This window comes from Macrobrachium nipponense, chromosome 37 (genome assembly GCF_015104395.2).
Source record: "Macrobrachium nipponense isolate FS-2020 chromosome 37, ASM1510439v2, whole genome shotgun sequence".
Lineage (NCBI taxonomy): Eukaryota > Metazoa > Arthropoda > Malacostraca > Decapoda > Palaemonidae > Macrobrachium > Macrobrachium nipponense.
This window is the reverse complement of record NC_061097.1, coordinates 2924726-2942274: the sequence shown is the minus strand read 5'-3', so window position 1 is coordinate 2942274 and position 17549 is coordinate 2924726.

The window sequence follows — 17549 nt, the reverse complement described above, 5'->3', positions numbered from 1 at the left end:
TATATATATATATATATATATATATATATATATATCTATATATATATATCTATATATTATATATAGTCATATATATATATATATATATATATATATATATATATATATTATATAGTTATATATATATATATATAATATATATATATAGATATATATATATATATATCTATATATATATATATATATATATATATATATATAATATATATATATATATATATCTATATATATATATATATTATATATATATATATATATATACTATATATATATATAATATATATACTATATATATTTATTTATATAGATATATATATAGATATATATACTATATATATATATATATTAGATATATATATATATATATATTATATATACTATATATATATATATATATATATATATATCTATATATATATATATATATATATATATATTATGTTTTTTTTTTTGGGGGGTAAGCAATTACTTACAGGTCTAGTAATATTCAATCATTTACCTTCACTTTAAAACAAATTGCAAGTCTCTAGAACAATATCTCGATTTATGGTGAATATTTGAAAAAAATATTTTTTGTTCCGTCCGCGCGCCGATTCTCGGCCGAAAATCTCGGAAAACGCGTAGGTCACATTTCTCCTAATATTTGTACCTTTTTCATATTACGCTTATTTTATTGTTTTATATATATGGAAAATGTGCGCAAAAACATGCACATATAACAAAAAATATTGGAAGGTTGTAGCATTTATCATTTTTGAAATATTTGCATATAAAGTACGATAAAGTACGAAATAAACTACGATCGGTCAACAATTTGACTCAACCGAAAAAAGGTCAAAAACTAAACGCATTTATGACATAAAAATCTTACAGTCTAGTAATATTGCAATCATTTATCTTCATTTTAAACATATTGGCAAGTCTCTAGAACAATATCTCGATTTCTGGTGAATTTTGAAAAAAATATTTTTTTCCCCTCCGCGCCGACGATTTCGGCCGAAAAATCTCGGAAACGCGTAGGTCACATTCTCCTAATATTTTGAGCCTTTTCATATTACGCTTTTTTTTAAAGGTTTTTTATATATTTGGAAATGTGCGCAAAAACATGCACATCACAAAAAATATTGGAAGTTGTAGCATTTATTATTTTTTGAAATATTTGCATATAAAGTACGATAAGTACGAAAAAAAACTACGATCGGTCAACTTTGACTCAACCGAAAAGGTCAATAAACGCATTATAATAACATAAAAATCTTACAGTCTAGTAATATTCCAATCATTTATCTTCATTTTAAAACATATTGCAAGTCTCTAGAACAATATCTCGATTTCTGGTGAATTTTTGAAAAAAAAAAAAATATTTTTTTCCCCTCCGCGCGACGATTTTCGGCCGAAAATCTCGGAAACGCGTAGGTCACATTCTCCTAATATTTGAGCCTTTTCATATTACGCTTTTTTTAAAGGTATATATATGGAAATGTGCGCAAAAACATGCACATATAACAAAAAATTATTGGAAGGTTGTAGCATTTATCATTTTCGAATATTTGCATATAAAGTACGATAGTACGAAAAAAACTACGATCGGTCAACTTTGACTCAACCGAAAAGGTCAAAAAACGCATTTATAACATAAAAAAAATCTTACAGTCTAGTAATATTCAATCATTTATCTTCATTTTAAAACATATTGCAAGTCCTCTAGAACAATATCTCGATTTATGGTGAATATTTGAAAAAATATTTTTATTCCGTCCGCGCGCCCGATTCTCGGCCGAAAATCTCGGAAACGCGTAGGTCACATTCTCCTAATATTTATTTTGTGCCTTTTTCATTATTTACGCTTTTTTTTTTATAGTTTTATATATGAAAAATGTGCGCAAAAACATGCACAATATAATCAAAAATTATTGGGAAGGTTGTAGCATTTATCATTTTCGAAATATTTGCATATAAAGTACGATAAGTACGAAAAAAAACAAACTAACGATCGGTCAACTTTGACTCAACCGAAAACGGTCAAAAAAAACGCATTTATAACATAAAAATCATTACAGTCTAGTAATATTCAATCATTTATCTTCATTTTAAAACATATTGCAAGTCTCTAGAACAATATCTCGATTTCTGGTGAATTTTTGAAAAAAATATTTTTTTTTTTTTTTCCCCTCCGCGCGACGATTTTCGGCCGAAAATCTCGGAAACGCGTAGGTCACATTCTCCTAAGTATTTGAGGCCTTTTCATATTACGCTTTTTTTTTTTTTTTTTAAAGGTTTATATATGGAAATGTGCGCAAAAACATGCACAATATAACAAAAAATTATTGGAAGGTTGTAGCAATTTATCATTTTTGAAATATTTGCAATATAAAGTACGATAAGTACGAAAAAAACTACGATCGGTCAACTTTGACTCAACCGAAAAGGTCAAAAAAAACGCATTTATAACATAAAAATCTTACAGTCTAGTAATATTCAATCATTTATCTTCATTTTAAACACTATTGCAAGTCTCTAGAACAATATCTCGATTTATGGTGAATATTTGAAAAAAATATTTTTATTCCGTCCGCGCGCCGATTCTCGGCCGAAAATCTCGGAAACGCGTAGGTCACATTTTCCTAATATTTGTGCCTTTTCATATTACGCTTTTTTTATAGTTTTATATATGAAATGTCGCGCAAAAAAAATGCAACAATATCAAACAAAAAAATTATTGGAAGGTTGTAGCATTTATCATTTTTGAAATATTTGCATATAAAGTACGATAAGTACGAAAAAAACTACGATCGGTCAACTTTGACTCAACCGAAAAGGTCAAAAAACGCATTTATAAACATAAAAATCTTACAGTCTAGTAATAACAATCATTTATCTTTATTTTAAAACATATTGCAAGTCTCTAGAACAATATCTCGATTTATGGTGATATTTGAAAAAAATAAATTTTTTATGTTTATTCCGTCCGCGCGCCTATTCTCGGCCGAAAAATCTCAGAAACAACGCGTAGGTCACATTTTCCTAATATTTGAGCCTTTTCATATTACGCTTTTTTTAAAGTTTTATATATGAAAATGTGCGCAAAAACATGCACAAGGTTATAACAAAAATTATTGGAAGGTTGTAGCATTTCTCATTTTTTTTTATATTTGCATATAAAAAAAACTTTTAACAAAAATTCGACATTCGGTCAACTTTAACTCGTTTCGAAAGTGGTAAAAAACTGCATTTGTAAGCTAAAACTCTTACAGTATCGTAATATTCAATCATTTTCCTTTTCCATTTTGAAACAAATGCAAGTCTCTATAACAATATTTCGATTTATGGTGAATTTATTAAAAAATTATTTTTTTTACATCCGCGCGCTACGAATTCATGCATCATTTTGTGATAATATTTTCTCTGTGTTGCTTTTATTGTTTTACAATATGTTATATATCAAAATGGATCGCAATTTAGTGCACATTACAACGAAAAAAAAACAAAAAAAAGCAAACTTGTTACCTCTAACCGTTTGGCGCACAGCGCGATTTGAATACAATTATATATGAAATTTCGTTTTTTTGCGCTATCATATATCGCATTATTTATATATGATAATGATAATATTTTTCATTTCTGATGGTTGCATACTAAACTTCAAGCAATGAGAAAAAAAGGAGCCAAAAATGAACTCTTAATCTTGAAAAACTAAGCGCGCTGTGATTTTTTGAAAAAAAATATTTTTTCCGCTTACTGCGCTCACTCTCAAACCCCTCCGGCATACGGGAGTCCATTTTTTTATTTACCGCTCCGGCGTTTGTTTAAGGGTTAAATATTAAAAAAAAAGGAAACTCATATGGATATACTGTAGTTATGAAATTGCCTATCTAAAAAAATGGACAACTATGGAAACACTGTTTAGGTCTTCAACTTAAAAAAAAAAAATAATGGAAAATCATTGATATTATATCATCACTGTCAGGTGTCATCCTCCCTATAATATCAATATCATCACTGGTCAGTTTCGTCATCTCAATGTCAATAACAAAACTTTCAAACATATGCTCTCTAGCAACATCTTTCCTCCTATAATCATCTTCTAATTTCTTAACGTGGTGAAAACATTTCTTCCAGTCTTCTGTTGTAACTTTGTCTATCGCCAGTCTCGTAAGCTGCTCAACAGTTTTCAAAGATTGATTTGCATTAGAGTTATTTTTTCTGATATCCCCCTTTATTTGAGCCCATATAAGTTCTATGGGGTTAAACTGACAATAATATGGTGGCAGTCTGAGCACATCATGACCATTTGCACGGGCTATCTCATCTATCACATACCTCAGTTTTTCTTGTGACACTTGGCAATCTGCAGCAATTTTTGGCTTTGTTGCTGATGGGTCGTGGGTGACGTTATTAGAAGAAAGCCACTGTATGACTTCACTTTTTCTGTTGCTGGTTGCTTGGCACTTTATTTTATATTTTGCTATGGTAGGGAGCATTGTCCATTATGATTAGAGATCTATCTTCTATATTAGGCAATAGTTGTTCCTTAAACCACTTTAAAAACCTTTCATGGTCCATGGAATCATGGTAGTCCCCTTTGGCACCATTTTTTGACCTAAACAAAAATAGCAAAAATAGCATCTTTGACAAACCCCTTCTCACTCCCCCGCGTGCACCACAATAAATCTTGCCCCCACCCTTTCCAGTCTTAAGTTTGGGTCCTATTTCGCCTTCACCCGTTGTCCCACACTGACGTACACATTCATTTTGGTTTATCCAAGTTTCATCCAGGAATACTTCAGGTTTACGTTCAGTTGGACTACAATTCCTATTCTTTTCAATTAACCGTAGGTATTCAGTTCTCACTGCCACATATCATCACGTTCCATTAAAATTGCTCTTCCACTCGTCACTTTTTTGTACCGGAATCCAAGCCCTCTCACAATTTTCCATAACGTTGTTCTTCCACCATTAAACTTTACCGGTCTTCCTTCACTTTTTCCAGTAGGGCATCTAACGTTAGGAGCTCTCCTCTCTCGTAAAAAGACAAAATCTCCTTCCGAATACATTCATTTTCAAACTATCCACCTTGTCCTTCACTCGGATCCTCTTCCTGGGATATGCAGGTGAAGCGAAGGGGACGTTACCACATTCAGATGACGACGTTACCACATTCAGATGACTGTCGCTTGATTTTTTTCACTGTGTTGGTTGGCACTCCTGTAGCTTTGGCGGCGGTCTTCTCAAATACTTCATTTCTTGAGTCTGCTCCCCACTGTGAGCTGAAGTAACGATGAACATTATCATTATAATGTTGCGAGCTTGGACTTGCAAATCTGGAAACGGTGCGACGAATGGTGCTGTCATCTTGAGACATCTGCTTGAATAGAAAAAAAAATCTTGCTTAGTTCGTTGCTGTTTATTGCTCCACTGAGATTATTATTTCATATCACTCATTAAGTATCTGATATCTCTTAAGTTTGAAAAATATATTCATATAAGAAAATTAGAAACAATATGTTGAAACCAACCTCATTAAAACTAAGGATGAGCTGAAGAGTCTGAAGTAGGTCCGTAGATTTCAAATTCATTCCTGGACTGAATTTGCCGCCCGCGGCCAGCCTACACCTCCAACGATACCAGATTGCATCCATCTGATTATTTACTTTTTTTATCAGATATGTCCAGAAATACGGACATATATGATATTTGTTGAGTATGTTCGAAGTCATAATGGGAATTCTATGCATTTATTTATAGAAAATATAAGGACATAATAATTCGGTGAATACATAGTCTCGAAAACTGCAAAACTTCTCATATCGCCAATTGGCAACTGCCAACACGCCAACGGCTCTAGCTGAGAGGACCAGTCCAGACCAACGATGTCTCGGCATATTGTCAAACCGAGTCAAGCACGAATGCAACATAATAAGACATATTCTTCATTTTTCTCTTTACATATTACACGCATCTAAAATCTGAAAGCACCAGCGTATTCAGGGTGATTTTATTGTTTAATAACACAAGATTTTTTTTATCTTGATCTCATGAATTATGCAAAATCCGATGATGAATAAAAACAGGTATAAAAGAATGAAATGTTTCTCCCTTCACTTCTACTCGTTGTAATTCTGTATTTTAACTTATTAATTTCAGGAAAAGATTATTTAATTGTACATTTAATACCGAATCCTTAGGTATGACCAAAACTTTCCTATCTTTTGTAAAACGTGAGATAAATGAAGAAATGTAAACATATTGCTATTTTCTAAGCTACAAACGAAAATATGACCCACTGAGCGAGCAGTCTGCCTCCCGCTACCAGCCAATCAGAGGCCGCCAAACAAACGTCTCGTAGGCGCAAGAATCTACCTTAAATGAATCGACTATAGTTTCTTTGCGACGTCGCTTAATCGATAATTATTTTTCTTCCCTTTCAGTGATTATATTTCACATATGCTTCATCATTATTTTAACTTATGTACAATAAGAGCTATTGTGCCTAAAGACGAAAATTAACATGAAAGCCGAATTCTAAAAACAAGAAAAAATAAGTATTAAGGCTTCAACCCCACTAGAACTTGCAAATGCTAGAGCAGCGGCGACATCTAAAACCGGCGGTCACTTGCGAATGTCTGCGACTTAGTTCCAGAAATGCTAGACAGTCACAAATACACTTCTGCGATCATCGCACGACAGGTTGCTGATAGTCGTGCGACAAGTCATTCGTAATTGTACAATGTTTGCACGATTTTGTGAGATTGCCTACGATTATTGATGAATGAATACCCGCGACCTGTCGCGCGATTACCACCGACCTGTTGCGATTACCACCGACCTGTAGCGCGATTACCACCTACCTGTCGTGGAACCACGCACGACCACTTACGACTATTACAGATTATATATCAACAACTAGTGGATATATAGAAGGATCATCGTAGGATTGTCGCACGACGTATTTTGTGATCACTGCTGAGATGCCTCATTTTCTTGTGTTTCAATTTGCTGTTGAACTTCGCTGTCTCTCAGGGTCGGAATCCTTTTTACCTTTTTGATTAAGGAACCAGTTTTGGTGATAAAGGGAGTTGCCATGGGGAACAGAATTTTACTGGGTCATCCTGCATGTAAAATGAATAAAATTTCCATACACCGAGGGTTAGGAAGTATAGCATTTGGGATACCTGGGGTTTTGGTCCCGTATGTGGGCGTTCATGAAATGGAGGGGCATACTCCCATGAGTGAGGATAATAAGGAAACTTTAGCAGATAGACAGTTACAAGGAGATATTGAGCCTAATGTTGATGGGAAGAGGATATTTATGGGGGTTTTATCAGAAGAAATTACTTTAGAGCCATGTGTGGTTGGTCTAGTGGAAGTTCAGGTGAATGATGTAAAAGTGTCCAAACAAGTGTGTGTAGTTTAAAGAAGCAAGAAGCTCAAAGGTATGATGAATACAGTTTCAATAAATGATGTGCCAAATACAGGGGTTGCTTGGGTGGAACTGTTGAAATGTAATGATTCAGTTAGGAATTATCAAAACACATACGTTATAGACCTAAAGACTGGATTAATGACACTGATTGTACGATAGCAAAATGAGTTTTCAGAGGCGGATATGGAGGTTAGGAGAAAGTTTTTTAGGGACCATTTAGGTGAAGCAGACTATAAGACTATATAAAGGGGTTAGGTGACATTCTGGATGAATTTTCGGATATTGTCGCCCTTAAAGGGGATAAGTTAGGGTTAACGATGTGTAGAACACCGGGTACACTTTTATCCCCATCATATAGGATAACTTTTAAGATTTTAGAGAGCAGGTTGATCAAGTGGTTAATAAGTGGAAGTAGGGAGGCATAATTAGACTTAGATCATCGCTATTTTCTTGCCCGTTGTTGGCAGTGTCTAAGGAGGATGGCTCTATCTGACTTTGTGTGTGTGTGTGTGTGTGTGTGTGTGTGTGTGTGTGTGTGTGTGTGTAGATTTTAGAAAGCTGAACGAGGAGACCACGGCACATAGGTATCCAGTGGCGTGTCTGCCAGAGTTGTTTGTGGAAATTTGCCATAAAATCATCTACTCAATTGATCTCACGTAAAGGTTTTTGCAAGTGCCCCTTAGGAGGAGAGACTCGAGTTCACCGCGTTTTCTATCCCCAAGGAGTATTATGAGTTTACACGAATACATTTTAGTTTGTCAGGTAGTCCTATGACTTTTAAGAGGTTAGTGGATAATGTTTTGCACGAGTTCTTATGGAAATGTAGGGACGTCCTTAGGAGATGTAGATTGTCTGGTCTGAAAGTAAAACTAGCCAAATGGGATTTCTTGAAGTAGTAGATCATCTATTTAGGCCACGTCATCTCTAAGGAAGGTGTTCGAGTAAACAATGACAAAGTCAGCGACATCGTCGATTTTCCCACTCACAACACTATAAAACAGGTGCTGTCGTTCATGGGAATATCAGGATTTTTCCATACATTTACGAAAGGGTTTTCTATGTTGTCGGCACCTTTGATAGTTGTATTGAGGGATAATATAAAGTTTTCATGTGGTGAGATTTGACAAGTCAAAATGACTAATTCAAACTTCATTTTCATGAATGATGATATCAATTGACCATATAACGAGAGGTGAAATACCGAATATCATGGGAACCCGTTTTGTGAACAGTCTATTTCTATTCATAACTACAATTTTCCAAGTTACTAATATATGGTAATGCATTCATATAACAAGAACAGCCAGTTACATTTTAGAAATATTGGTAGCTGTACAAGGAAGATAGTAACATTAAATATCAAGATGAGTGCAGAGCATTTAAACGGAACCCGAATTGGAACAGAAAGCAAGGGAGAATAATTACTTTTTAAAACTTTCCAAGAATGACGAAATCATTCTGGAAACCACCCATGAATTTTTCGCATTGGTGAATAATGATTAAACTTGGTGCCAACAATGATTTCTACTTTAAATGACATAATTTTCCATTTTTGGCGGTAGTTACAGGATCATACGAGCATCTTTATTGTTATTTCATGTCTTTATTTTGTTTTATAATATTTGAGGTAATAACATAATGTGGATGCCGGTATGTACATAAGATATTCGTTGTGTGTAGCACTAACACACAAAGAGATTAGCCACAGGTTTCCGATATTTGCACAAATAAAAGGACGTATTTGCATCACAAAACAATACAACATAATCTAGATATGACACAGTGATCATTCACACGAACGACTCGGTGAAATTGTATTTAGATATGAACATTACCAAATGGCTATATAACTCAGTTCAAATAATCTTTTAATTTTTAATCAGACGTCGACAAAGTGGGATGTACAAAAAAATATGGGAGAGAGATGGGAGAAGCATATAGCAAATAAATATTAAAGACTAAAGGGGAAAACATAATTATACACATAAAAGAACAGCGATGCAATTCATGAAAGTAAAGCCCTAATCATAGGACAAGCTAGACTAGTATTCATTCCTCTCTTCAGTATATTGAGGATTATGTTTTAATAATTACAACAGGAATGCCATCCTAACACTGTCGACGTAATGGTAATGGCAGAGACTGACGGCACTAATGGTTATGCAAAGTGAAAAGCATGTAATAGGTTTCGATTCGATCTTTTAACATTTTTATCTGTTTAAGATGTTATTATGAATCCCCTTTGCCTTCACCATTTAAATTAATATTCATTAAAGCACAAGCCCACTGACTCACTCTCTCTCTCTCTCTCTCTCTCTCTCTCTCTCTCACGCATCTTGCTCGTTTCTTTTCTTCTCTTTCGCTGCCGCCTTCCGTATTTTGCAGATACATCGAGATGTAGGAGCCCAAGATCCACCAGTTAAGCCCACCTGTAGCAACACACGAATTGATAAAACTCACCGGAGCGAACGATTCGTCCTCACTTTGTGAACAGTTCCTCCCCAGTTCGGAGCTCCTGACATTACAGCCTGCCCCCTTGCTCAAGTGTCGGTGTTTCCGCGTGGCAAGCTTGGGACACATTACCTGATGTCATGAAGAAGTCCCTTCCTTCGTCTACGCTCTTGCGAAGAAAAATCTCAGCAAAAAATAATAAAGTACGGAAGTGTGGTGGCAATCAACTTACATATCATTTTTATCCATACATGTGCCTATGTTGTGCAAACCTCCATAGTGATTCATCAATCCACACAGCTGTGCTCTCTTAGGAGATACCTTAGTTTAAGAGCTGTGGTTCCCTAGAATGTGGCTGTGCTCATATCCTTCCCTTCTCAGTACAGTAAGGTTTGAACAGTAATGCATTCTTCCTTTTCCCTCTGAGGAATCTTAAGATTTGTGTTAAGCTCATATCCGACCCCTTTGTATTGCACACGTGCTTATAAGACGTCTGTGTTGCAGGTGTTCTGCAAATTCCTTCTGTGAGGTGGATCTCTCCCTATCCTTAGACTTTGGGCCCATAGATGGGTGCTGCGAACCAACGCACGTGTCCTTAAACATGTGCTAATTGCTCCAAGCAATTGTTCCAGTACTTTATGTGAGGGTCATTAGCGTCCTTGCTGGTGCCTTGAATCAACAGAGTAACGTTAAGGTGTGAATACATCTCCTGTAAGTTTAACTCTTGGAGTTTTCATACGATTTTTCCCTTATATTTTAATTGGAATTCAGCCGACATCTTATTTTCTATGTCTAATTAGGCTCGATCGGACTCCCCATTTTTATCGCAGTCAGAAGCAAAACTCCGTTGCAGGAGCCATCAGAGCCTAATTTAAATCAATGTTTAGAAAATTATATAATCTTGCATATTTTTCTTTGTATGTTTCCACAGCTGCTTTATATATAATGACTAAGCGATTTCCATGAAATTGATTCGATATTTATGTCAATTGTTTGATGAATAAATAATTAATCAAAATAGAGTCATTGTGGAATGAGTTACGAGTATAGTTGATGCTGTCTATTGGATATATATATATATATATATATATATATATATATATATATATATATATTATATATATATATATATATATATATATATATATATATATATATATATTATATATATACATATATATATATATGTATAGATATATTATATATATATATTATATATAATATATATATATATATATATATATATATATTATTATATATTATTAAATATATAATGAGACAGTTAATCAAATAATAACTTATATAAAGGAACTATACATTTGTCTCATAAATCGTAACATTGTTCAAATGACCCAACAGAATTCTCTCACAACCGCAGTCGCACTTTGCACGCAAAAATCTCGAGAAGCATGCACCCTCGAATGTCTTAGTGCGTGTAAAAAGACTTTGCTGGGAAATGAAATTTTAATCCTTCCCGACACTCTGAAATATAACGATTTCCGCGAACAAAGCCCTAAAAGTATACATATCGTGGATACGGAAGTTATAAATATCGCATTTTTTATTGTTGCTAATTTTTAATCACGCCCAACCAGTCGTGGATGAATCTCTCTGATAATCTATCTAAAGTAATATCCGTAAAGTCATTCAAGCAGAGGTGATTCAGCAGAAATTTTTTTTTATCTTTTACCTGAATACCAGGAAGTTTCTCCACTAGCGAGTGATCTCTGGGAAAAACGGATGTAATTTAACACAAAACACGGTCTAAGGACAAACATAAAGATATTTACGTACCTTCGTATAGATTCTCAATGAAATTTCAAAATAGAGATAAATGACGAAGTTGAATAATGTTAGTAATAGGAGTCATTAGGAAATCAAATAAGCCCATATAATTTTTCCCTCAAATGTCATGCCATAAAAGATCGGATTTCGCGTATCTGCGTAGATTCTGTCGCTTAAACAAGGAAACGACTCCCGATAGTTTCCCAGTTGGCGATGTACCGACGACATCTTATCTCTGTTAGGTTAGAATAAATTTTTTTTCACCAACTTGGACTTACTTAAAGGCTTTTACCTGATACCATTACCTAAGTGATTGTACCTCATATACCGTTTTCAGCACACTCAGGGGACATTATCAATTTTTACATATGCCTCTGGCTTACGTTGCGCCCCAATTACAATATAGTGTTTGGAGACTTTTAGGGGATAACCTACATGCCTATATGGATGATCTTGTAATCTTTTCTAATACCTTAGAAGTACATTCACATAAAGTAGAGCTAGTGCTACAGAGACAAAGACAAATAATCTCAGAGTAAAATATCTAAATGTGAGTTTTTAAAAAAACCGAACATGTTTATCTAGGTTTTATGTGTCTGGTCAAGGTCTTAAAAGTAGTCCATGGTAAGGTGTCGGCTATTCATAACTTTCCGGTACTTATTAACGTAAAAGGGGGATACAGCACTTTTGCGCTGTAGTGGGTATTACAATCGTATGTAAATATGTAACTCTTCAATCATGACAGCTCCTTTAACAGATCTTACGAAGAAGAGCGTAGATTTATTATGGTCTGAAAAGCATCAACAGGCGTTCGATATCTTAAAAGCGGAATAATGCAGCTTACCTAACTTAAAAATCCCTGATTTAAATAAGGAATTTTTTTTATTGCAACAGACGCCTCAGACCAAGGGGTAAGAGGGGTATTACTTCAGTCATATGATAAACAGTTCTTCCCTATAGCTTTTTATTCACGTAAACTAAAGCCCTCTGAAAGTAAATATGCAGTAATAGGCAAGGAAGGGCTAGGTATCTTTAACACTAGTACATTTTAAGTTCATAATCTATGGCTATCCTGATAAAGTCCTTACTGAACATGAGTCCTTTACCGAGTTTTTCAAAGGCTTTAATCACAGTCCAAAAGGAACTCGGTGACAAATGATCATTCAGGTCTTTGGAGCCAAGTTAAGATATCTACCTGGGAAAGCAATTATCATAGCTGACGCATTATCCCGCAATCCCGCACCATACAGCAAAGAACCATTAATTGGACTAAAAGATATAGAAAACATCCGTGGCCTATTGTTTTAAAACCGTATCTAAACAAGAAAATTCCTTAACCCAAGAGATCGCGAGCATTGAATATCTGGGTTGGAGCGCAGAACTGTTACAAACTGAACAAAGCAAGAGTCAACAGACATAACCCAAACAATAAACACTTCGAACGGAAACAGAATCAGCAGCAATAAACACCAAACAATAAACACTTCGAAACGGAAACAGGGTCAGTGGCTAGGCAAAAACAATAAACACTTCGAGCAGAAACCCTAAAGCAAAAGTACATTTAAAGTATGTGTATCAAAATAATGTAATCAAATGTAATATTATATGTAGGTCTGTGACGAGGAAAACCCGAAGAACACAGCAGATGACTAACGACCAGGTAGTAGTAATAATCTTTCTCATACCAATCGTCATAAACTGGTTGCATTCCGTCATCCAGGGTTCCCTCCTTTTTCACAGAAAGCCAAATCACTGTTTTCTGGCCTACAATGCTTACAGATATAAAAAGCACATAACTAATTGTAACACGTGTCATGAAAACAAGGGATACACTAAGACACCTGTCAGTTTAGGGGCCTATCCTGTGCCAAATCAATCCTTGAAAGAATATACGTAGAATTATTAACAGAATTACGAGTCTGACAGAGGGAATAAACACTTCTTAGTGTTAATAGTTCCTTGACACGTTATATAGAATTAATAGCACTAAAAACAAACACCGCAATTGAGTGCGTTACGAATATTTATGAGTGCTAAATCAGTAAATATGGAATTCAACACATAATAATCTGTGACTCGGGTGGTGTAAATCAATAATAATCTCCTTAACACGTGGTGTGAATTCCTTTCCATTAAGAAAACCAATAATATATTTTATCACCCAGAGTCAATCGGTTTGGTAGAATAACGGATAATTAAATAGGAAGTGTCAATGTCTTACGAGTTACGACTCGTGATGTTGGATCCGAACTGGATTATAGCGGTTCTCGCGGTTTTAAATACGTTTATCATTTATATCTTGTATCTATAGAATTGATGCCGCAAGTAGCCTTATACGGTACGTCGCTAGAACACTTTTCCACATATTCAAGCCAACCATTAATTTATCAAATATATATAAAAAATATATAAATAAATAAATATAAATATAAAAAATAAAATAAAATATGGATACAAGTGGAGTCAATATAATACACTCCGTAAGAAGTCGGAAGGGTTACAAATTATAATAAAAAAGGAATCACGATAAAATCAATAAGCAAAACGTAACCATAGATAATTAAATATCCAAATATGTATGCGTAAAGATTTGAACTCTAACTTAACGCTTTTAGTAATGACAAATAAGCTAAAAGTTCAAACACATATCCAAATTCTACTGACATATTGTCTGTCCCGGTGATTTATATTCGTAGTCAATGAAAAAAAAAAATTAAATAAATAAATAAATAAATAAATAAACTAATAATAAATAAAATAAATAAAATAAAATAAAAGAGATTTTAAAGTCAGGAAGTCTAGAAGTGAAAATGTTATCTATGGAATAATCCTATATGAATCTTATACAGGGCTAATAATATATATAGAATTTGTATGGAAACCTTTTTCATATAGTTTGAATAAGGAATATTTATTTAACATAATGCCAACATGAAACTAATATATTGTTCAATTTTGGTACTGTTGTTGTTTTTTTTTTTTTTTTTTTTTTTTTTTCAGACATTCTTCTCATGCGGGTGGAGAATTAAAACACTAAAATATCATTTGAAAATACTAAAGTCGTATCTCTTACAGCAAGTAACGTAACTCTTAGCTGGCTGAGAGCAATCTCCTGCCAAGTGACGACGTCATCATTGCCGTATCAGCATTTGTTCCTTTTTAACCTCAATAATCTGCTTACACAGGCTTCATCTGTGTGTCGTCTCTGCTTGCAAAAGCAGATTGACTGGAGAAAGGAATGCTTAGTTCATGAACTTCACATGTGGTTCATAGGTCACATGACAGGCCACATAACATATTCTTCTCCGTGTGTGTAATGCAATTAGTTAAGGACTTGTAATCATTTTAAAATTAATGAACAATATAAGCAAATAGAATTTCTATAACAACAAAATGAATTAATTTTTTTTTTTCTGAACCTCATAGACATTTAGAAGTATCAAGATATGTATATATGAAATATTTACTTGCAACATTAGCCTATTACAATTCAAGTAAAACATTCATGGGAAAATGTCACATTTTCTTGAAAAAACCCAAAGTTTATATAGAAATTAGTTACATAGTGGGTTTTTCGTTGCATCTCCTACCTATTAATAATGTTTTAATAGTTAACCTCAGAAGATGCGCACGAGAAAATTGAATATGAAACTTTTGTTAGGGCACATAGAATCATGATTAATCTTCTCTTTGACTCTTATGTTGCCTGGCAATCTTACAATTAGCTCCGTTTTCCACTTCTTTGTCTAGTAACTTACTACCAGTAATATCGAATTTTCTTTGAGATTCGTAATGATATCTATTTATTTTTATAATTATGGATATTTTTACAAGTCATCATAGACCTGGATAGGTTCACTCATTGTTAATGCCATGGATAAAAAAGTTTGTACAGCGGACTCTTTTTGAATTCCGAAATATCAGCGAATTCATGTGGGTTAAGTCTGGTCTAAATGGCTCTCTCCCCTCCCCTGTATTTGGATGTCGTCTGAATTTACTTTGCCCTTGTGACAAGTATAATTTCACTTGCAGGCTGATTAATGGAACCTGGTTACAGTATCCTGCAGTACGAGAGTTTCACATCGCAACTTCAAAAAAATCGTTCGTCGCAGCGGACGACTACAGTCAAGTAACAACCGCCTACAATGTGAAAGGAATTTCATGGACTTCTTCGACCGACACCGTATCTCGTCGTTAATCTCGTTTTAATGCGGAATGCTCCAGCGGCTGTCGGAATTCGACTACAAAAAGGGACATACTTCCGACAATTACGACCCGAAGGATATTCAACTCTACTTTGCTGGCGAAGGACTCGTGCTGGGATGTTTTTTTCTATTCATCGCGAACGTAATCGTGTAGCTTAGGATGCAGAGAATAAGTATGAGCGCAAAATAGAACGTTGGACCCGCCCAGGCAAATTTTCCCCTTGTTTTAACCATTGAAAAAGGCCGTTTCAATTGGCTAAAGGTGGTTGTCTGGAACTGTGTAATGGACGAAAAGTTGTTCGAAAGCTAGTTAAAAGTGAAGTAGTATAACCTCGGTCATGTATCCTATATATATAAAGTATCATGTATCCTATATATAATTGATCATAAATAACAGAATCGAAATATATTTTTTTGCGTGTACGCACTAGGAATCTATATATAAATGATCATAAATAACGGAATCGAAATATATCTTTGCGTGTACGCAATAGGAATCTATTTAAAGTGCACATATATTAATCATAATTATATGAATCCATATACATATGTATAAACAAATCAGGTAGCCTATAATCAATCTGTTACCTTATATCTTACCATTATCTGCAGTTATTTATGAGTTAATATATGAATTAATGAATCAGATATATAACATTTAGCATAAAAATCAACGAATCAATCAGCATAAACATTAATAACTTTATCAATTCATATATGAAATTTTTTATCAGTTAAAATATGATTTTTATCATGTTAATCTTCATTCTATGCAATTATCAGAGTACATTAGTATTTTCTGTAGCATAAGTATCTTAAAGAGATGAAGTGAAAAACTGTATCATTATATATCATGTGATCACTATTATTTACCCAATATCATTGTTTTATATTTTATTACTTGAATCAATTCATGTACACCATGAATTTTTTATTTACTTATATATATATATATTCACATAGTGTCTGTATCACACTCCTATAAGTCAAATGCAAGTCAAGTTTGAGTAATATTCAGTAGTTGGTTTTGGTAGCTGACCGAGCTAATGTAAGTGTTTACATAATAAAAATATGGAATGTTAGTCCATATATATAAAAGTCTAAAACTAAAGAGGTCAACCAGATTGCTTGCAGGAATGTGATCAGACTAGAGACGCTAAAGATGACGTATACAATAAGTATGTAAGCTAAGATAACATGCCGTCACCTGTAGTCATTCAATTGTTTATAAACATTAGTCCAAGCTCCCTGCTTGAGACAACTACCCCGACCTATTATTCAAACGGCTACGTGATCTGTAGCGTGTCTCATTCGATTGTGTGTTCGTATGAAACTATGTCATCTGATAGTATGTTCATATGTTCGAACTACTGTCTGTTCCTTCATAACTTGTAACAGAGATGGTAGACGGGCAGAACAGAGTTAGCTATCGTCATTAGAAGACCTGTACCTCTTTACCTAAGCTTTATCATGTAGAGGAATAGGATTAGCCATCATCATTGGCAGAAGCGATCAAGCTATCGTCATAGAAGACTTGTACGATCATACCTGATCTTCATCATGTAAAACTTCAGAAGAATATACTATTTTTATACCTTGTGTTTTCTACAAGAACCTCACCGAACCATGAGTTTAACACATCGTCGTAAAGATAATACCGATTTCGTAAGTGATCTACAAAACCC